The sequence below is a fragment of the Aptenodytes forsteri genome, unplaced genomic scaffold, assembly GCF_000699145.1.
Source record: "Aptenodytes forsteri isolate BGI_AS27 unplaced genomic scaffold, ASM69914v1 Scaffold92, whole genome shotgun sequence".
Lineage (NCBI taxonomy): Eukaryota > Metazoa > Chordata > Aves > Sphenisciformes > Spheniscidae > Aptenodytes > Aptenodytes forsteri.
In genome coordinates, this window is record NW_008794581.1 from 2,561,738 (window position 1) to 2,583,962 (window position 22,225).

Genomic DNA, 22,225 nt, shown 5'->3' on the forward strand with positions numbered 1-22,225 from the left:
CCTGCTGATAAATGACGGAGAGTGGCTTGGCGAGCTCCTCCGCCAGCTCCCTTAGCACTCTCGGGTGGATCCCATCCAGCCCCATATGAATGTGTCAGCAGAAAAGAGAGGTGCGCCCTCCCATCTTAGCTTTTTCCCATCCCTCTCCAATTTCAGTCACTGGTGATTTTCTGCACCTAGACACCAAAAGATAACTATTTAATCACGTTTTTGGTATAATTACCTCTCATCTTATTTGTGTTTGGAGTGATTAGTTTATATTTCATATAATATTTGCTGGAGGATCTGATCTAGGATGTTAACACACAGAAAGGCTTTAAATAATAACTTTAAGTCCTTAGTGAAATGACAGTACAATGCTCTGAGAACAATTTTACAGTCACAGATGGTACTGAGGAAATATTTCACAGTGAATAATTTATCCAGCAGACAAATGTAATGTTCCCAGCTAGTTCATGAACAGATCATGACATGATTTTTTTTTCAAAATTATTCATGATTTTTTTCCAGCAAAAGGTCCTCTGCATCTGGTACATTACCAGTTTCTTCCCATAATTGTGATATGCGTTTTTTACTCCATTGGGAGTTTTATAAAATACTAACTGCTCTTTCTGTTCTCAGTCAGCTGGGTGGTGTATTTACTGCCTTGAAATATACTGTGTTGAGAAGCCGTCTACATGATATGGCCAGCTGAGAGGAAGATCAGATGGGTATGAATACAAAGAGAAAACGAAAGAAAAAACCTACAATACAAATGATGCAACTACTTCCTAAAATGTTAGGTAAGCATGATTTTTAAAACAGATTTTATTTTCGTAATGTACTGTGTAAGAAAAATCAGTAGCCCCCGGTCTTTTAAAAATGAGGAGCATTGTTGAACAAGATCATTATTTATTAAGACAGATTATCTCAGTTTCCAGAAAATGACTTGATAGGCTCAGAGTAATGCTATGCATGTCTGGCTTCATAAGGGAAATCTATTTAGAGTAAAAGACTTATTTCAAAATGAGGCTCCCAGGAGGATGGTATGTATTCTAAGAGTAATATTCTATTTCATTGACTATAATAGTAGTAGTCTGTTAACCTGCGTAAGAAAAAAGTAGCCCCCGGTCTTTTAAAAATGAGGAGCATTGTTGAACAAGATCATTATTTATTAAGACAGATTATCTCAGTTTCCAGAAAATGACTTGATAGGCTCAGAGTAATGCTATGCATGTCTGGCTTCATAAGGGAAATCTATTTAGAGTAAAAGACTTATTTCAAAATGAGGCTCCCAGGAGGATGGTATGTATTCTAAGAGTAATATTCTATTTCATTGACTATAATAGTAGTAGTCTGTTAACCTGCAGCACAGCAGCAGGACCTCATAAATAAAGCTGCAAAAATTGATGAAAACGTATAAAAATAATAAAAGCCTCACAGCCACTGCTGAAAAACTTGTTCAGGAAATGGAAAGCTCTTTGCAAGGTATGTGACGAGGAAGATAATGAAGATTGAGTTTTTGTATAAATACAGAACAAAACCATGCATTGAAAAGGAATTAGTGAAAGCTATAGACCAACATACCCTAAATGGTATCTGGGACTATGCTTCAGTAATCCATGGCAGCTTCAGTCTGCCTCAGTCACAGAATCTGTCAGATCCCCCAGCAAGACTAAAGTATATACTTTTGCAGTGGCTTGTTGTCACTGTAAGGTTATCTCACTCTCTTATTTGGATGATGCCTCTAATGAACCATCTGTTCCATCACACAAATCCATGGGAATGTGATGCTACTCTACACCTGGTTGAGCTGGTTTGTTTAAGATTTTAATCTTAGCTACTTAGATTCAAGTGCTAGCTAGCCCACTTTCTTGGCTAGGGAACCTAGATATTGCCCTTCTGCCATCGTTCCCTTAGTTCCTTTGTGCGCCAAAGAATGGAGGTATTCTTGCACCATTTGACCGGGATTAGAGGGGCTCTGCTTCACACCACTGTGGAGGTAAAGCCAAGGAAGTCCTTGTGTCTCATGGGTATGGGAGTCCTCTGGGTACTTCTGCACCCAGATAAACTGTGCAATAAAAACATGTTCCCTGAAGTCGATGGTTCTCACAGAAGATCTGTTCCAGCTGTATCTACTCACTGTGATCAAACTGAGCCCTCCTAGCTGATGCCAGAATGAGAGTGAGGTGTTTGGTTGTGGCAGTGAGAATCTCCCAGGTATTTTCCACTGCTTCAGCTGCTGTACCCAGCTAGAAACTTCCTCTGTGAGATGAGAAAAATCCCAGCCAAGCAGTGATAGCATCAACATATGCGTTCATACACAGAATGCAAAGGAAGCTGTTTAAAAGGAGAAGCACGTAAGCCTTCTGATAGATGACAGTCATATCTGGCACATGGAGACCAAATTCTTTTCTCAATTGGCTCCTAACAAAGCTTTTAATAAGGTAGAATTAGGAGAGGACTCTAGCCAATGACTGTCATTTCTAGCCACATTACAGGCGAGAAAGGTTATAATTTGAAACCTCTTCTGCAAAGAACATCTCCAAAGTAAACCAGTTAATTTTAGTAACATTTGGACTACATGAATAGAAATTTAATAGATAAGAGCAACAAAGTTTTGTTAGAAATAGGTATTTTTAAAATGTACCCCATTTCAAAACAGCTGGGTCTGGGGAGTGTGCATTTCTTGGCAAGACTTTTGAAAAAAGTTTTATTTTCCCCCCAAATTTTGGAAGAAAAAACCCCAAACTCTTATGAAAAAGATCTGGTCTACCTGTTTCTTTGTACTTCAGAACATGAGTTTGTGGGCTAGATTTATTAAAAATGATTCCAGGGCAAGCATGCCTTTGAGAAATGTGAAGAAACAAGACATAAACTGGTGTAGTAGATAACAGTTCAAAGCATCCAAATCTGAAACTATGTCTTATTTTGATCTGAGGGGGCACACTTAGGGAAAAAAAAAAAGGCAAAGCAATTCCCAGGTGGGTTGGAATCGATTTTAGGGTAGAAAACAACAGTCCTGAGTACTAAACGGTCATAAATGAGGTAGAGCAAAACTGATAGAGGACAACAAAAGAAAATGACAGTTCTAATTTGGGGGCATGAACACTTTTCTGTTAGAGAGTTCACTTATGATTTCTTACAAAACTGCTAAGCTCTGGTCTGTTTGGAAGCCCAGCATGGAACAACCAAAAACAGATTAGAAAGAGACTGGCATTTCATCACTGGTGTGACACAGGACACAACTGTACAGAAAAGGTAATAACCCTGTAGACTTTGGCAATTTAAGCTGATTCCACTCTGGCTGAGGAACATTATGTGTGTACGCATCTGGACATATATCTGTACACCAGGATTGCATCTAACCTAGTTGTAGCCTTGTAGCCTGGTAAACATGGTATTGCTATCACTAGTAAAAAGGCAGCAGGCTTCAAGCTAACCCTGCAAGGTCACAGAACTTGTCAGGCTTTGTCTGAACTTGGGCTGCCCGGAGCTTTGCTTGAGCTTGTATAGCTGTAACTGCATTTTTTTTCTAATGGTCAGGTGGCTATTGCCTAATTTTTTACTTTTGCTTATAATAATTTGATATAACCATAATTTTTATATAGCTAGTAACAAGTAGTCTGTGTAGAATGAAATATTTATGTCTGTAGCATGATGATGGTATATAGAGGAGTACAGGTATGGTGTGATAGCAAATGCCTTGCAAGCCGGGACACAATGGAAACGGCCTGTGTATGTGGAGTGATGGGATGGGATGATAACCAAGGAAGCACAGCAGGGGAGTGACAAGTCCAGGCTTCTTTTTTCTTTTTCTGTAATAATTAGATCTAGACTAATAATTCTTTGAGTCCGTTATTCAGCTGGTAAGATTTAAATTACATGAACAATAAATTTTTTGGCTTGGTGTTTCCTTTTTGCCCATGACAATAATTTGAGTGTAGCAAAGTAGCTATGTCTAAACCTGAGCAGAGCTTAACTGTGCTGCTGAATTTAAGCCATTTTTAATTGAGCTCTCCACTTATGATAACCAAGAGCACAGCAGGGGAGTGACAAGTCCAGGCTTCTTTTTTCTTTTTCTGTAATAATTAGATCTAGACTAATAATTCTTTGAGTCCGTTATTCAGCTGGTAAGATTTAAATTACATGAACAATAAATTTTTTGGCTTGGTGTTTCCTTTTTGCCCATGACAATAATTTGAGTGTAGCAAAGTAGCTATGTCTAAACCTGAGCAGAGCTTAACTGTGCTGCTGAATTTAAGCCATTTTTAATTGAGCTCTCCACTTATGGCTCACTTCAATTACAACCTCACTACCTTCTCAGCAGGGCTGAGTCCAGGCTCGTTAGCTCTGCTGCACCACTTCGCTCCTTCCCTGACAGGATTTTCAGGCTGCTGTGACTTGGGCACATTGCAGGGATGTAGGGTAGGAAGCGGGGGACAGGAAGGTGCTGGGGTGAGATGGTGAGCTGGTAGTAGGCATAAACCTACCTGGGATCTTTACAGACACAGAGGTTGAGGTTTTAACCTTTCCCACCCCAAAAGTGCAGAGCTCCCTTTTTGGCAAGCACGTGGCTCACTCCAAATTTGAGTTGAGGCTGGGGGGGAGCAGCAGGTGGGGGTGGTGTGGCTGACAGGGTCTTTTGAGTTTGAACATCCGTCCCTGTATTAGCATGATAGTGAAGATGTAATATACGGGCCCATTCTGCCAACCCTACCCAGAACGTGTCACAGACTGCGTTACCAGGAACAACTTTAAGAGACTGAGTTCATTGGCTTTGGATTGGGGGGTAGATGTCTTTATTTTGAGCAATGCTGGGGAGAATGCATCATTGCAACTGCAAATGTATAAAAGAGTAACTTAGACCAAGAGGCTGCTCCCAGAAAGGCTAAGCAAAAGTTCCTCCTAGCTTCTGTGGGTACACGGTTAAGCTCAATAGCCTAGCAGATGTTGATATGCTATTAATATTTCTAGATACACATACACATCCTGATTGTATTCCTAACAGGAATTCTTCAGGAACTACTTTACACATGAAAGTATCTCACACATTTACTGGGTGTTATGAAATAGCTCAGCATACTTTGGCCACCTAAGCACAAAAACCCCAGCATTGTTGTGAGAAAACTAGTTCCCATAAGTGGACAGACGTAAGGAGAAAACAATGAAATTCTGCAGTTTGCCTGTTGGTCAACTTACAAATGAGAAGCTTTGCCAAGATTCATTTTCTCAAACACTGTTGTATAATGGGAGAGAAAATAGCTTTACAGACCTGTGAAGTGTAATCAGAACATGGTAATAGAAATAGGTCAATGTTGTACATAGAAGCCCCCATATTTACATGCTAATACAAAATATGCAAAATTGGATCTATATTTAGATAATTGCTCTTGATTATGTGTTATGAAGAATTGCTAAATAGGCAAGAGAAATGGAAGTCAGACACAAAAATATTATTAGATGAGCCTTAGACTTGAGTTTATAAAACTCGCTAGAATGAAGTTTTATTGTGGAAAGTGCTGGAATAAAGCATGCCTGGGGTAAATGAACTGGTGATTTCTCTATGGAGGAGACCAATGGGTTTGTGACATGAAGTAGTCTTATTCAGTGCTTCTGCAGTGAATATTCTCATTTAATTTTTCACTTCTATTACCTTAGAAAAAGAAAAATCTGACAATTGACTATTTTTCTTTGGTCTTATTAAAACATTTAACTTAACCAGCAATATTTTTGTCTATCCAGTTGGGATACCAATCTTCACAAGTTTCAGATCATTTACAGCCCTTTTGATTTAAATATCTTCTTTGGGATTTTTTCTTTCACTCCGCAGACACAATACCAAATGTGTGTGGATGTTCCCAGGTAACTTCCCTACTTTAATATTTTCGGAATGCATCAGAACTTCAATACCAGCGTTATGGTTGGGATCACTGATCTTGGGCAGTCGCATGTTCACCTTCCTGAAGCGAGGGTACCACGTGCCATTTCTGAGCAGCCAAGCACCTTCATCCCATGTTGCCTTTCAATATGCAAAAGACCTTGACTGTTCACCTCTCCTGCAGCATGTAGGAGGGACACGCTTCTCTTGACCTCTGAAAACAACACATTTATACCTCTGGCTATCAGAACTGATTGTTTTTATCACTATCTTTCACTATCTTCAGAGTGTTTAGACAGATGGCAGATTTATCTATCACACATAAACCCACAAGCATCAACAACTAAGCAGGTAAGTGAATTGAACAAACACTAAGCCTCTGAAATACCTGCACGTCATAACTCACCCCACAGGTGAAACCTTGGCTTATTGGAAGGAATGAGGTTTGCCATTGCTTTCAACACCTGACAGCTCTCCTTTTGGGAGAATCACTGCCTTCCAGTGGCCTCCAGCCAGCCATGCGTCCCATGCATACAGTGATATCCTGCTTGGCCTGATCCTCCTCTCTTCTTGGTGTGGCTTTCCACCAAAATGAAGGTCCTATCCAATCTCTGGCAGATTTGCCCAGGTAGCACATGTACTGTTTGGGAATCCTGGATATGTGTCTAATCTATATTGCTTACATTGGACAAAGACTTTTTCTCTTTGCATTCACTGCGAGTTTTACCTACGCCAGTGAGATTAAGCTGGCACAGCAAAGTAGTATATGCTGCAATTGCCGCTTAATTTTGCTAGGTGCACATAGCTTTGGGCATGAGGCTGCGTACTGCAGAGGTTACTAGGCTCTGCATCCTGAGGCCTCATCCTCAGAAGCAGAAGGAGTTTGACAGAAGAGCAAAGTGAGGAATATGCACATCCTTTATGGTGAGCCAGGATCCTGTTTGGCAAAGGGCAAATCCTTACGAGGGCCTGATTTTCAGCAGTAAGTGCTCAGTGCTTCCTGAAGGCAGGTGTTTGTACAGTGCCTCAAACTGGGCAAGGCAAAATTAAAAGAAAGACAAGCTGCTTTCATAATCTTACCCTGCCATGGTTCAGCACATCTTCTGATCAGGATTTAGACTGTTTCACAATCTTCAGTGTTATGGTTTCTGAGTTAGTAGTTTCATTTCCATTTGCTCCGTACAAATGCTTTTAGAGGGATGACAGCAGTGGATTTGTTTTATGGCATCCATTTCTCCAGCTGGACTATGGACAGACTGACAGCACTGTAAAGCCCCAGTGGCTTTACAGTATTTGTGTGTGACCACCAGACTGGGTTATAGAGAGTATCAGGTTTGGCCTCATGGACAGCTCTAGTTTCTTCAGAACAGGCACTGCTTCTCACCTAGACTACACATTTAACTTTACAGAATTTGATATCTGCAACTTCTATTTACTGTATTTTGGCAATGGTTTTGAGCAACCATTTTGGAACTTGTTTTGTGTTACACAAACAAAGAAGGTAATTCTGGTTCTGCAGCTACAGAATTCAAGCTTGCAGTTGAAATAGCAAATGAGGTAACAGATAGAGACCACATGGTCGAGGGTGTACAAGGAAACAATGGAACAACGTTAGGCAGCATGATAAATAGCCTAATCATGAAAGGGTTTTTGTGTGGAAATAACAGAAAAGGGGGGGTTGAAGAAGATTAATGAGTTAATTTTAGCATCTATTTATAGAAGCTTCTCCTAAGTATGTGCAGCAGTGTTGGAGAAAGCACAAAGGGCTCCTGAAAACATAGCAAGTGGCAGGTAGTGGCTGACATTTTTGGCCCTTGAGTAGAAAAAAGGAGAGAGCTGGCCTTGTGATATCAAACAGGAGATGGCTAAGGGACTAACTAACCAAAAAAGGACTTGAACACAAAGCAGAAACACAACTGATGTGACAAAAAAGAAGGAATAATGCAGAGATGGAAAGAGAGGAAAGGCACAGTCAAGGCAACTGACCATCGTAACAGCATTCAGAGTAGACATGAGCAAGGCAAAGGTGTATCTGTCAAGGACAGATTAAAGGTTGCTGCAGTACTGGAAAGGCAATTAGTATCAGCTATCCACTTGCAACAGTTATGTCTGTATGGGGGGAGTGAAAAGGCATGTGCAGAAATAAAATGCAAGGCTTATGGATATCTGGGAAACAAGAGAGACATGGAGGGAGGTCTGAGTGAAGGAAGGCACAGTTTATGGACAAGCAGGACTGCAGCATTGTCCTGAAGCATCAGGGTGGATTGAAAAAGGTATTAAAGGCTGTCCCTTAGCCGCATGCTGTTTGAACTGTCAGCCAGGTATCCATGAAAAGTGTCAGAGAGGCAGACCAGGATTTCAGTCTGCGCTGAAGGAAATGGGTGAGGAGCAGAGCAGCTCACAGCAGCTCTGTGAGCTGTCTGTGCTTGAGATGAGAGTGTTTCTGAGATGAGCGCAGGGGAGAGAAGGGTGGCAAGGACAGAACTCCCACAAAAAGCTGAAAAGAGGTGAAGAGGAGCCTCTGAATAACATGTCACAGGAGCAACTGGGGAGGCGGGAGGAAAACCAGGAGAGGAGAGAATATTGGGCACTAAAGCAAAATAGGATCCTGGAGGAGCTCAGCTGCCGTTGTTGCAGGCAGACGACAACTCAAGGTCAATGGCAACAATGTACTTGTGGAAGAAGAAATCATTCTCTCTGTTGCTACCAGTTATACCTGAGTACAGTGGAAAACAGGTTGCTTTGCAGCAGGCCTGAAATTATTCCACTACTTTCCTTGATGTGTCAAAATTAACACTGAGACCAGGTGCTTTATAGATATGTGACAAACTTGTCAGTAATTTAGAAGTAGTAACCTATTATTTTTGAAGTAGAAAGTACCTTACTGACTTCCTTACAATTCTTAATTTCCATTTCTGCTTTTGTAGGACACTTCCCACTCTTCCCAAGTTTATGCAGCATTTTATGTGGGATTATAATTTTTGTTTCTGACTCTACAATGATCATATACATTAAATATTCATCATCATAGAACAGTAATTAAAGTGAATAATCCCCCCCCCCAATGTTTATTACTATTTTAAATACTCAGAACTTAATTAAGAAAGTTAGAGGATTAAAGGATTGAAATAAAGTTTTATGGGGTGGTCAAAGGGTAAAATTGTCAGAAAATCATCTTAAGCTTTTATCGTGTTAAGGCCAGGAGAAAAAAAGACTGTTAAAAATAGAGAAGAATGACTAACTAAAAATAAAATGTCAGGTTAACATAGAAATTACACCTGTTGATTTAACTTCTAATTTTTGTTATTTATTAACAGATTATATTTGCCTACTTAGACATGTCTTGCTTGTGAGAGTAGTATTTTCAATGAGAATAATACCATTGCCTTCAGTTAATTTTACATTAAGGTCCATAAACAAACAAACAAACAAATTTAGGAAGTTGGGTAAATTGCATCCCTTTAAGATCAAAGCCCAAACTTTCTACTTTTGATGTGACACCCGGATGCACAAGGCTGGCCTGAGCTACAGCCATGTAGCTTGTGCTAGCAATTAGTGAGGTGATGCTGTCTGAATTACCCTAGTGCTGAAAAAGTTTATGAAAAACCTTTTGCAGTTAGAAATTATGGTTATATTTTGATTAAGTAGTGAGGTATGTATGCAAGGATGTGTAGGAAGAACACATTAGGCTTTTGTTTAGCATGTTATTCAAGATGAATCCGTCACTCCAATGCATCAGTGGCAAACCTGCCACTGATTCACCAGGGACAAGAATTCATCCTCCAAAGATGTTTGAAACATTTAACTTCGTGCGTATGCTAAATACTCATAACTGCTTAACATACAGTTTTCTACTGCTGCTTCTAAATAACTAGCATTTAGTCAGCCCCTAAGGTTTAGCTCAGGGTTTGGCACTCTGTAAGACTTTCTTAAAACTCCTGAAAATATGTATTGCAGAAATAGAGTCTTCACTGAAGAGGTCAGTCCAGGAAGTATATGGAGCAACAGTTTTTCTTATTTATCCCTGTTAGAATACCAGAAATTTTGATTCAAGGAATAGAGCTTGTCCAGAAACCCACTATTGCTATCAATAGAAAGCTACACTGCTTCTCACTTGGGTTGATATGCCCAGCTCTAGAAAGGCAAAACTTTGGTCACCTCAATCTTTCACCTTGAAAACAATCATCCTTCAGTCCCTCAAGAGAGCACCACGTTATGTTTTACAATCTAATGAGCCAGAGGTTGGTTAACCTTTGTTATTTTGTTTGTAGCTTTAATAAAAATGAGACTTCCCAGCCTCGCTTTCTTGCACTGAAGAAATCTGATACAGTGTATTTTTGTATGTAGAACTTTGCTTCAATACCATTTTCCACTGAAACCAGTGCCAAGGCTCTTAAGGAAACTAACGCAATGGTTTTGAAGCCATAATGCATGATTTTATATAATACTGCTCCTTTACATCAATTACATCTCCTACTTTGCCTGAGCTGCGTCTTCCCCCAGTGAAAATCCCACACATCAGGACTTAAGTGATATGATTCAAATTGCTCATACCATTAAATGACAGTGAAGTTTACAGATAAACACTGTACAACTCACAGCAGAATCTGGCCTTTGGATTTGCAACACAGCTCTATTTGAGTCAAAAAGGCAATTTTTAGAGCTTAAAGCCATACTGCCAGATAATGGCCAAGCAGTTTTCATGTGCTCCCAGAAGGGTTTTGAGATGGGGAACTCATTGTGAGCTGCTTTATTGAAAGGCTGTGGAAAAATAACAGCAAACAAAACAACAGCAGGGCTATCTGAGCAAGATGTGTCACACAGCCCCCTCAGCTGTACCAACACAGCTGCCTGATCCTGATGCAGCTGAACCTGAGAAAAGATCACTAAATAGCTAAGCAGTAATATGTTTTGAATATATAGCATGCTACTTTGGAGAAGCTCGTATGAATTCTCTGACATAACAGATGCTCCTTGTAGTAAGTAAATAGTTTCAATTAATGAAGCCTTCAGGGCTTTCACACATTTGTTTGGGGTGTTTTTTTTTTTTTTTTGGTGAGCTCCTATTTGGAATATTAGGAATTCATGCCTGTAATATTCTTCTAGATTAAAAGATTTCTGTGGTTTGGGTTTTGAAAGTTGGATTAATTTTTTTTTGGAGCTCCTATTTGGAATATTAGGAATTCATGCCTGTAATATTCTTCTAGATTAAAAGATTTCTGTGGTTTGGGTTTTGAAAGTTGGATTAAAATCAGTTTGTTTTGATTGGAATTACAGTTCTTCAAAGTCAAGTGCTTCCTTTAAACTTAGAAGGAATAAGGGTACGTTTTAGCTATGGCATACGGCACTTGAAACAGGGGCTCTATTTATTCTGTCATCATTGCAGGCATGTAATTTCCATTAGTTTCAATGAGATTGATGTGTTTCCATCAAAGGAAATAGTTTCTTTATAGTGTTGCCTTAAATAACTTGGAAACTAATACCGGAAGAGATATCTGATGCCTCCTGTCCTTAGAAATCGATGTCAAACCTCAATAAACATCGAAGAAAGCTTGCTGAGCATGATACAGAACACGTCCTGGCTCTGTAACATCTAGGAGAAACACTGTGACTCTGGAAAAGGACTAATTTTCCAAGTGGATTGTTCATGTGGGCTTACGGTTCTTTGAGTCCTGACCCAAATTCTTTTGTGACACAGATTATATGCTATCTGGGATCAAAACTGTTTGTCCTTGTTTGCACAAATGATGTAACCTATCTTTGTGTGAAGTGAAACAAACCAAATTCACACTGCATGGGAAAATTTGAGTCAGCTGCTGTGACCACCCCCAACCAGGTCCAAATGACCAAGAAGATAAATTAAAGACTCATTCCTGCTTCCATTGTCTTCGGTTATTGGATTGGATTGGAAGTAACTGTGATACTTTGCTTATGAATCCGGGAAATGCATTGACATCTGTGGCTCCTTAGCATCTCTCAAGATGAGATCAGAAGGTTTTTTTGCAGAACACATGAAAGCAGAATCCAATCTGTAATGGATCCTCGATCAGACCTTCTTCCCCTCTTCTATGTCCTAAGAATTTCTGGGCCAGCATCTGCAGTCCTCAGTCAAGAAAACTACAGTTGACTTCCTGAAAAATTTTCTACAAAAAGACTCAGTTGAAGCTGGAGGCATAGGCACAGGCTGTGCTGTTCTGGAGGCACAGGCTTTGGTTGTGAATCTGATTAAAGTGCTGCGTTGCTAAATTCACCATTCTATAGAAGAAAATCATGTTTTTATACTCTATTTGATGCATATTTGGAGGCTGGTCCTCTGTTACTTTGCTTTGGATATGGTGATTTCTATGAGTTCAGCTGTATCTTGGAGGACTTTGCATCATGCAAAGGTCTATTCAGACGCAGAAGGCAAAGGAAACCAGAATCTGAGTGTTTCATAGAACCAGTATGCCATACATAGAATGAATAATGTTTTGTCAGGGCTGTCATTACTTATGAACCTTGCTCTTGATTTGGCCTGGAAACAGCATTCTGGGTGAATTTATGCTAATGATGCTATTTTTTTAAATCACAGCTCGGTTTTGACTTATCAGTTTTTCTCATGGTAAATTAATATTACAGGCTAAAGACTTAAGGGCCCGGCTTTTTTATTTATATAGCTTCAGATCAGGATTAGTTCAATGGAATTAATTGTGTATTGCAATGGAAAGCTGACACAAGAGCAGGAAGGAACAGATGTGTTAGTAAATCACAACAAAAAATATATTCTTAGTAACTGTGGTCTGCTTTTGCAACTCAGGAAGTGTGGATAATTTTGATTAATACTTTAGTATTCCTGGTTTGATGTAGTGCAAGCTGCCTATAAATTTTGGAAAGCATTTAGGATTTTCTTGTAGAACAATTTTTTATTAACCAAAGCATACTTACCAAAGTAACTTTGTGCCCATTAACATTGAAAAGACATGAAAGAGAAAGCAGAGCAGTTTCAGAGCCTTGAACCTTGGTGAGGTTGTGATTTTTTCATTAGAGCAATGTTGCCCAGACCGCCTCTTCTGATTTACATGTAGGTAATAAGATCACCAGCATCTGCCCCAAAGTGTTACAGCCCCAAATTCTGAAGGTCTTCTGTGGTGGTCATCAAACACACAGTCTGATCTGTGGCTATATACCCATATGTTTCGGTCAAATCAATGGAGTCAGCCACTCTCGTGAAGTGCTATACCACCTGGGAGAGGCTCACAGAGTTGCACCAGCTCCAGCCACCACCTCCTGGGAAAAGCCCTATTTTTAAACTAAATCAAGACATAACACAACTAACTTTTTTTTTCCTTAAAGCATTTTCTGTTCTCTTGTTTGTGCAGAAATATTGTTTAATTCTGCTGTGCTGAAGTTATGCAAACTCTTAAATGGAGGGCTAGAGAACTCAAACCCTGAGCTTCTGTGGGTCTGACTGGTGTTACATCATGGCATAATAGTCTGAAACCATGGCAAATACCAAAACATTTTGCTTAGCTCAAAGTAAAACTACTCCTGATTGCCATCTAGTGAACCAGACTAGTACACTCCCTAATACATTATTACCACTCTGATTATTTCCTGTCTATAAAAACCCAAAGGGATGAAATGCATCTCCCCCTCTCTATGCAGCCAACTAAATCCAGGCAGAAGAACCTCAGTCTCCCCGTCAGGGGATGAGGAACAAAGGGGAGGAGAATCAGGGCCATGACCCTGCACTACGTATGAACAAAACCCCAGAGAAAGACAAATATCGGAAAGCACCTCATTCTGTAGATAAACGTGGTGTGGAGCACATTCTCCTTTGTGCCAGGACTATACTTCAATAGAACTGGCTGAAATTCTTTCACTGTATGTGGACACTATTGACTTTTAATGGGTAACTACCTTTTTATAGTTGAAAGCTCTATGACCCCTAACAATTCATTTTGCAGAAAAATTCTTTCTTTTTCTTTGTGCTTAAAGAAAGCAGATTTTTTCATAGAAATTTTCAGACCAGTCTTATGCCTTCACAACTCCTTAGTTGATCTTACCCACAGTCAATCATTTCCTTTCACTGCTAGTTTAAGACACTGCACAGTCTAGGAAAGATTATTCCCTCCTATGCATCTATCACCAGGGTTCCTAATTCATTCATTGAATCATACTGTGAACTCAGAATAATGAGGATTTAAATGCATTTTAAAATCTAGTTTCTGTCTGATGCGGAGACCAGCCTATCATTATCAGATAGATTGGGTGACATTAGTCACAAACAAGGAGCACAAAAGGCTTCTTCAAAGTCATGATTCTTAGTTTCTAAACCAGCTGAATCCAACCTATGTGCTGTGACTTGTATGCTCAGCTATCAGATCATCCTGAGGCACTGCCCTCCAAGGTAACTCACCAGAAATAACAGATGACGTTTTATATTCTGGATAGTTTTTTAGTGTTTTTCTTCTTCAACTCTCTAAAGAGATTAAGTAATATATTATGCAAAACTTTATTATAGCTTCAGGCAAAATAACTTCTGTCTCCTAGAATCTGGGCTGATTTTTGAGGCTATTTTCTTGCTTTCATTTGACATTCCACAAGTCTTTTATTACTCAAAATACCCTCACTTATGCTTGCAGTGGTGTCCGCCCATGTTCGTTGTTGTCTTAAGACTGAAATAGTCGTGGGGCTACTTAGTCTGAATAAGCATTGCAAGAGTGGGAAGCTGTGATTCAGCTTATACAGTGATGATCGTTTATAAGATCATAGGATTAATTAAGATAGGTAAATGTTATTAATCTATTATTTTTAACCATAAATGATGGAGCAGCAATTAACGTTTAAAGAAGCAGAACCCTGGCCTCTTTGGGGAAGGAGGACTATATTCTGTTTTTCTGCAAATCCATGGTAACACTGTCAGTTGTGGTAAAGTTACCCTGACTCATAAAAGGTAAAGATCTGCTCACAGTACTGCAGAACTGTTCTCTCAGTAACAGGAATGGAGCCAAAATCAGCTTGACACCAAAGCTAAGTCACCTCAATGTCTTGAAAAGAGTGTAAAGGGTGTAAGCAGGCAGAAACTGAGCCACAGAGTGGTTAGGAATAGAATAATAAAAACGATGTCAAACTTGAAAATATTTGGGCTTGACCACATGTAAGCACTGACAAAACAGGTGGATGTCGAACTGCCAGGTGATAACAGTGTGGCCTGGGTCCTTGCCAGAGTCGCATATGGATGCTCGCTGCTGTTCCTGCCACCAAGGGGAGAGAAATGGGGTGAGGCTCTGTGTATGTGTGTATTTGAGAAAAACAGCTTTGGCAATACCTCTGAGGAGCTGCAAGATGACTAGCTGTTTCTCCGAAGACAGCTGAATCCTTTGTAGAGCAGGGGCGTCATTTGAATGGGTGCAATCTGTCCTGCTTCTGGATGAGCCCAAAACTCTTGGGTAGATTTCAGGAGGGAAATAGGAAGAAACAGGCATTTGATGAATGCCTAACAATAAATAAAAAATACCTTCAGTTCTGGTTAGAGGTAGGGGTAGAGAGGTGAAGGGGAATTACTTCTAACAGTTATGTTGTGCTGGAGGCCAGCAAAAAGTACATATAACTAGCAAATGCCTTTGGGAGGAGGCTATCGCTGAAATTACTCATGAGCACTCCTAGAGCCTGATTTAGATTAACTTCTGGCCAAAGAGTTCAGACCTGCCAGTGTTACTCACTGGCCAGTGTTTCAGCCTCATGTACATGCCTCTGGGCAGGAACGAAGTGATTTCTGCTCTGCACTCTGGTCAGAGGGAGGGGTGACTTGGAAAAAGGGACCCTGAGCAGAGGGCAGGGTTGATGTGCCCCAGGTCAGGCATAGCTAGTTTAAATCTATTTATGGGGAAGGTGAGGATTAGATGGGCAAGGTGAAGCCCGTCTTAGCCGCTTGCAGAGCCACAAACATAGCAGCTGTTATTTGTACCACTTGGATTTTCAATTATTAGCAGCCACTCTATAACATCAATTTGCTGTGCAGGGAAAAAGTTGGTTAGTCAGCTTTTGAGTGCTGCTTCTCAGACTGAGGACAAGAAAAAAGCTGACTGTGCCTTCCAGCAAAACAAACAGGAGAAAGGGCCTCTCTTTAAACACGCAAACCAGCAGGGAGCCAAGTGAGCACAAGGGAAAGCAGAGGAAAAGGACCAGGCTGTTGTGCAGCTTCTCCTTCTATTTGAAGCCTGGTGGTAGAGACAGAGCTGCTCAGCAGGTGTAAGCAGTGTTATCCTGTTCCCTTCAGGGCAGGTAGAGCCATTTTTCTCAAGCTTAAAGTGAAAATATGTTTGTGCTTTTTCTCCCTGACTGGTGTTTTAATTGCAGGTATGCTAACTTTGATGTAGTCAGCACCTGCTTTTCCCTCGTGGTACCAGGAAAATGCCTGCTGTGGCCTTAATGATTCATTTATAACCACTGCTGAGAGGAGTCCTGGTTTCTGTTGTAAATTTGTAATCTGTATGTGTGCGTGTGTCAGATTTTACTGGGGTGTAAGATGATACAATTTTACTTGATAAAATAAGCATAATTTGCAAAGGCTGGGAGTTGATTCATGTCAGAGTGGTTTGGGTAATGAACCTGCTTCTCCGTATTGTAGTAAGTGCCTTTGGTTTATAATATAAATAGAAGTACAACCTTTATGTTAAAAATTAAAGCATTTCCTTTGCTGGAGGGAGTGCTGCAGCTTACTCAAAGTAAACTTCAATGCTTCTGCTGTAACTTTGCTTTTGGAAGGTCTTAATGCAATTAAGGTTCTTTCATTCACAATAATGTAATGGCCTGCAGTTTAAAAGCAGTTGCTTCATCTGAATGCAGCATAGAATTGCAGAAATCACTCTTGCAAATGAAATGAACCAGATTTTGTTTCCAAGGTTTGCTCAACTGACAGCTGAGGTGCTCAGGACCTTTCAGGATTAAATGCTATGTCAGGCTAGGCTGTATAATTTCCCTGTTCTGCCTTCATCTAATTCAGACAGCTGGAAAGCTAGCCCTAGACACTGAGCTGATATTTTGCTGGACTAAGTAACTGAAGTGCATTTCTCTCAAATGTGGTTTTAAACAATTCCTATTGGAACTGAGAAGAAATTCAGATCCCTCTGCTACTGGTATAACTGGAAGAGCTATTCTCATTTCCACATGTGGTGCTGGAGCTTCCAAAGATGCCTGGAGAGGTAAAATCTATTCATTTTTGTGGCATTTAGGTGTGCAACAGCTTGAGATCCCCTCAAGCTAGATATTAAGCACCTAAATGCCTCCTTGATGTAGGCAGAGTGAGTCTATTTTCTGAAGTGACAAGCAGCTCCAGTGTGTTGGAGGTGCACACTGTCTCTCTGTGCTTAAGAACCATGATTTCAGGCACCCAAGTTTGAAGATGTCAGTATGAGTCTTTGGGTGACCTCATAAAATTTCTAACTGTCCCTCTTTTGTAAGGCATAGGACTGCTTAGAGGGCAGCCTGTTTCCATCAGTCTCACTCGCTCCCCCCTCTGTAGCCCAGCTTTTCCCAGGTCCAGCTTCTGCTAAGACTCCCGAGGGTCCTTCTGTCCCTGACAGCAGCAGTGGACCGTGTGCAGTGTACCAGCCCTCACCATGACCAGGAGGGAAGCTGCTTGTCTTGATGCATAGTCTTTCTTGCAAATAACAGGGGCACCCTTTCTTGCCTTCAGGAAATTTATTGGACCTCAGGCATTAAATCAAGTCCCATCTCCAGCTTCAGTATCCTGAAACAGTAGGCTACTTTCACAGTATGATGAGAGCAAAATTCAGTCTTTTGCCTTCCCGACATGCAGACTATTTTTTTGGTGTTTTTTTTTTTCCAGGCTATATGTTTAAGAGCATCCATTTTTTTTAAGCAGAGGGACTAAACGTCAGCACACACACCGCAAGGGCAAGATCTCTTTATTTGCACAGTATACTATTCTATTTATTGGCTTTTGCATAGCATAGTTTCTGAGTTCCAGTAAAATAGAGAAATCATCCAGTAGGTTGTCATGTTCTTCTGCACTGCTGCACACCTGAATGTGCTATGACAAATCTTTCCCATTGGATCAATAATCTAAATGTTTCTAAAACACCATGAGTCTTCTTCACAATTTGCCTGTTTTCTTGTTCTAAAGTGTGGTGCTGCTGCTATCCCATGCATTTCAGTCACAAAAGCACGACCGCCAGGAGCAACAACCAGGGCAAAAATGAAATATTTCCAGCTATCTCGGTAAAGGAGCCAGGATAAGAAGGAAAGGCTATAAAGATTAGCTCAGGAAGACTTTGGCTTCCATTTGTGTCTTCCATTACTGCCTACCAAAAAAACCAACAAGAAAAGTTTCAGTCACAAATGCACGACCGCCAGGAGCAACTACCAGGGCAAAAATGAAATATTTCCAGCTATCTCGGTAAAGGAGCCAGGATAAGAAGGAAAGGCTATAAAGATTAGCTCAGGAAGACTTTGGCTTCCATTTGTGTCTTCCATTACTGCCTACCAAAAAAACCAACAAGAAAAAACACACAAACAAAAAAAACCCACCAAACATCAACTAAAAGAACAACCCACAAAGAGGGAGATGCACCTGAAATGATATTTCCAGCTATCTCGGTAAAGGAGCCAGGATAAGAAGGAAAGGCTATAAAGATTAGCTCAGGAAGACTTTGGCTTCCATTTGTGTCTTCCATTACTGCCTACCAAAAAAACCAACAAGAAAAAACACACAAACAAAAAAAACCCACCAAACATCAACTAAAAGAACAACCCACAAAGAGGGAGATGCACCTGAAATGTTACAGTGGATTTGCCATACATATAAATTAAGTTATTCAGCTGTAGTTTTTCTCCTCAGACTGCTCGGAAAGTAACACTATGTATCAGAAATCAACATACTGGCTGAGCTGATAATACCTTTTTTCTAGACTTATTGAGTAGATCTGCCAAGTGGCCGAGGCAGCCAGCATTGACAATACAAGAAATCATTGGCCTCAGCCTTGAGAGCACAAAACATATACTGTGAGCACAGCGCTGCCTGAGCTGAAGGCTGCAGTGTTGTTCATTTGTGCATCTGTTGTCTGCTGAGGACTCCAAGAGAGCTTGCAATGCTACAGGTGGGTTTGGGTCATAGCCACTGCTCAATCTTCATGGAAGATAAGTCTGTCCATGAAGCCTTTTGTTCTTTACAGATCTATTTACCTACAAAATAATTATTATGTAATATGTTATTTTTTCTGGGTCTAAAAACTATTTTTTGGTGTGTATCATTTCATGAGCTCTATAGGCACACACTACTTCCTCCTCATATGGCCTTTTAGTTAGTACTCTGTGTCATTAGTTGATACATTCACCATTGTTCATTGTTAAAGCTTCTGCACAACTATTCTTATAAGTTTTATTTCTGTGATGCTTCTCCTCTGAAAGTGAGGTGTAGATACACAGCTCTCAGTCTGCAACATACAGCGCATCCACATCAGCTTGAAGAATAACTGGCAGATGCTGAGGAAGGCTGTTGAAAGGCGACATGACCATCGATTTTCTGGTCACTTCTTTATGTTGGGAAAGGACTGAGACTCCTGAGTGTAGACATAAGAGGGGAATAATAGTTACCACGTGGCAGAGCCAGAGTTAATATCATCGCTTCTCCACTTGTGAAAAATTAACCTCTGTATTTAAGTGTACCGGCTAGAACTGAATAGAAGAGAATTATTTTAAACTGTGAAATGTGGGTTCCCTAGGGATGATTTAGGGCCTTCTTTCATTAGTAATATTGTGGTAATATGTAAATGAAATTACTGGAAATCACAGACTTTAACAATGAAATGAACTGTCATTTTTCCCAGATTTTTGTTTTTTGCCCCCTGATTTTCCCCTTGCAACAACAGCAGCTCTCCCCACATCATCTCCATCTTCTCTGTTGCAGCTCTCCTTTGTTCTCTTTTCATCCCCAACTTCTTTGCTTCTTCAGTACCTCAAAGGGCCCCTTTCCTTTACGCAGATCACCAATCTTCACAAAACTCCAGTAAACATAATGTCATGGAGACTCTACATTTCTCTGTCAAATTTGAATTAAATTGGCCAACAAATTAAAAAGCTGTTGGGGAGGACTGGCGAACAGAGAGAGTGATTGCATAAGCCTCATTTTCTTAGGACACCAAGCTAGAAGGTAGTAATATATCAAAGACAGATAGTTAGAGATGTGAGAATGTAATAAATTATTCTGAACATTGCAAGTAAACAGGCAGAGATTTATACTTCTTAAGAACTTATGACAGTAGACGGAAACAAAATTTTACATAGCCAAACAAGCTTGAAGACAAACTGAGGTGGGATCAGACAGAATGTTGGTTACAGTCAGTGGGAATTTTTTGCAGAAAATCCTAAAAGACTAGAAAAATAAAATCATCATTTATGAATAAATATTAAGGGAAAACAGGGATTAAAGTGGCAGAGTTCTCAAGAATCACTAGCCTTACGCAAGCATGAAAGTAAGCATATATCATTTGACATAAACAAAAAAAGGCATTTAACGCAAATAAAATGAGACAAATTGCTTTATATAGTTGAATGTCATCTACAATACCGTGGTTAGTGTTTTTCCCTTCTTAAAGGCAGTATATTATTTCAGTGTTATCAGATTAATACTAGGCTTTAAGGATATCCTTTGTAAAAGAAGGCTAAACACGTAAAAGTTGGGCATGTAACCTTTTCAGAATGAAAAGTATACTCCAAGCAATCTAACTAAGCATGAAGTGTGACTGTAATAACAGCACAATGTAAAAATGGTAGTAACTTCTGACTCAGCAGTTCAGCTCCCTGTGGGCCAAATCCCGATCTGATGATATAGTCAGAAAATACAGTCCTAAAATGCAAATTTTGAAAGGACTATAATCAATCTTTTCTGAATGTTTGCATAATGTAAGTCATCAAATTTTACTCAGTAATTACTGATTTCCATGCTATGTAATTGAAAACTATCAGCTTCAATAATTTGTGGCTGAGTTATAGCATATCTTTCAGAAGGACATCAATTTAAAGCTGATGACTAATGAACCACTTGCCTTGTGTTCCAATGATTCGTTACAGTCATTGTTAAGGAGTTGGATTATATTTGCTATGTATATTTATTTCAAACTTCATTTTTAGTCATGGGTTCTTTGGACACATTTGTCTGCCAGTTCAGAAAGTTCTCTGAAGTTGGACACCTGTGCAGTTATTTGGAAACTGCGTTCAAATTGTCTAATAACCTTCTTTAGCCACTGGTTTCAGCAAGAAAGTGGTTTGATAGTCCAGGTGCTTTGAGCTGTGCTTAGCTGAAAATCAGCTTGGCTGAGCTGTGCTTAGCTGAAAGTAGAAAGGAATAAACCAATACAGACTCTTTCTTACTTCTCAGAGTTTCACGGAGCCAAATTGTGCTGTTTTCCTTACAGGTTATGTTGTATGTGAAAAAAAGGGTCCAGCTGAAAATTCAAAACAAACTCTGAATTTTATGGTTAGTGGTTACAGTTTTCATATGAAGGACTACTTTGATGTAGAAATGTACAACTGTATGTTCACAGGTAACGTCTTAGAGTATTACTAACAAATGGGAAATTTGCTGGCAGTATTTCACCTAAGGAATATAAACTTAAAGCTGAACAAATACTAGGAAGCACTTTCTATGCGTATTCAAGAATGATTTTTTTGATTCATCTATGACCATGAATCTTCTGTGTTCTGCTTCTGAGAATACCAGCATACTCAAGGATTGCTGTGCAAATACTGGGAAAATGTGTGCTTTTTTCAAGCTTAAATGTGCCAATATTTGCTGACAGCAAACTTTAACAAGAATATTGGAGTGTGAACTTCTACATTCATGTAGTACTCTTTAGTTACAGAATTTGCTTAGGCAGAGCCCATTAAAAAGAAGAGCATATTTCTAAGGCAACAAACACCCAGAGGACAGATTGCCTACTGCATTTTCCTTTTATTACACACTGCAGCTAGATGTCTCACCTATAATCAAGTCTAACATGAAAATTGTGAATCCAAGGATCAGAATTACCAGGGAGCTGGGGTAAAGGATGTCTGCTTGGGTTTTCTTCTTGTGGAGCTAAGGATGGCATCACCTAGGGAAAAGAAAGAAAAAGTACAATTAAAATAGAGCAAGTTAAGATATTTTATCCTACTTGTTTCATGTTCAAATACCATTTCTCATTCTAGAAGCCAAAGAGTTCACTTCTGAGAGAGGTGTGAGGGTTAGTGGTTTTGTGTCAGTCAGTCAGTCTTATGAAACTTGAGTGCTCATCTCACTTTTAAAAGCCATAAACAAAAATGTTGCAGACATTTACACAGAGTTTTATTTTTCCAACACACAAGGACAGAGTCATTAGGTCA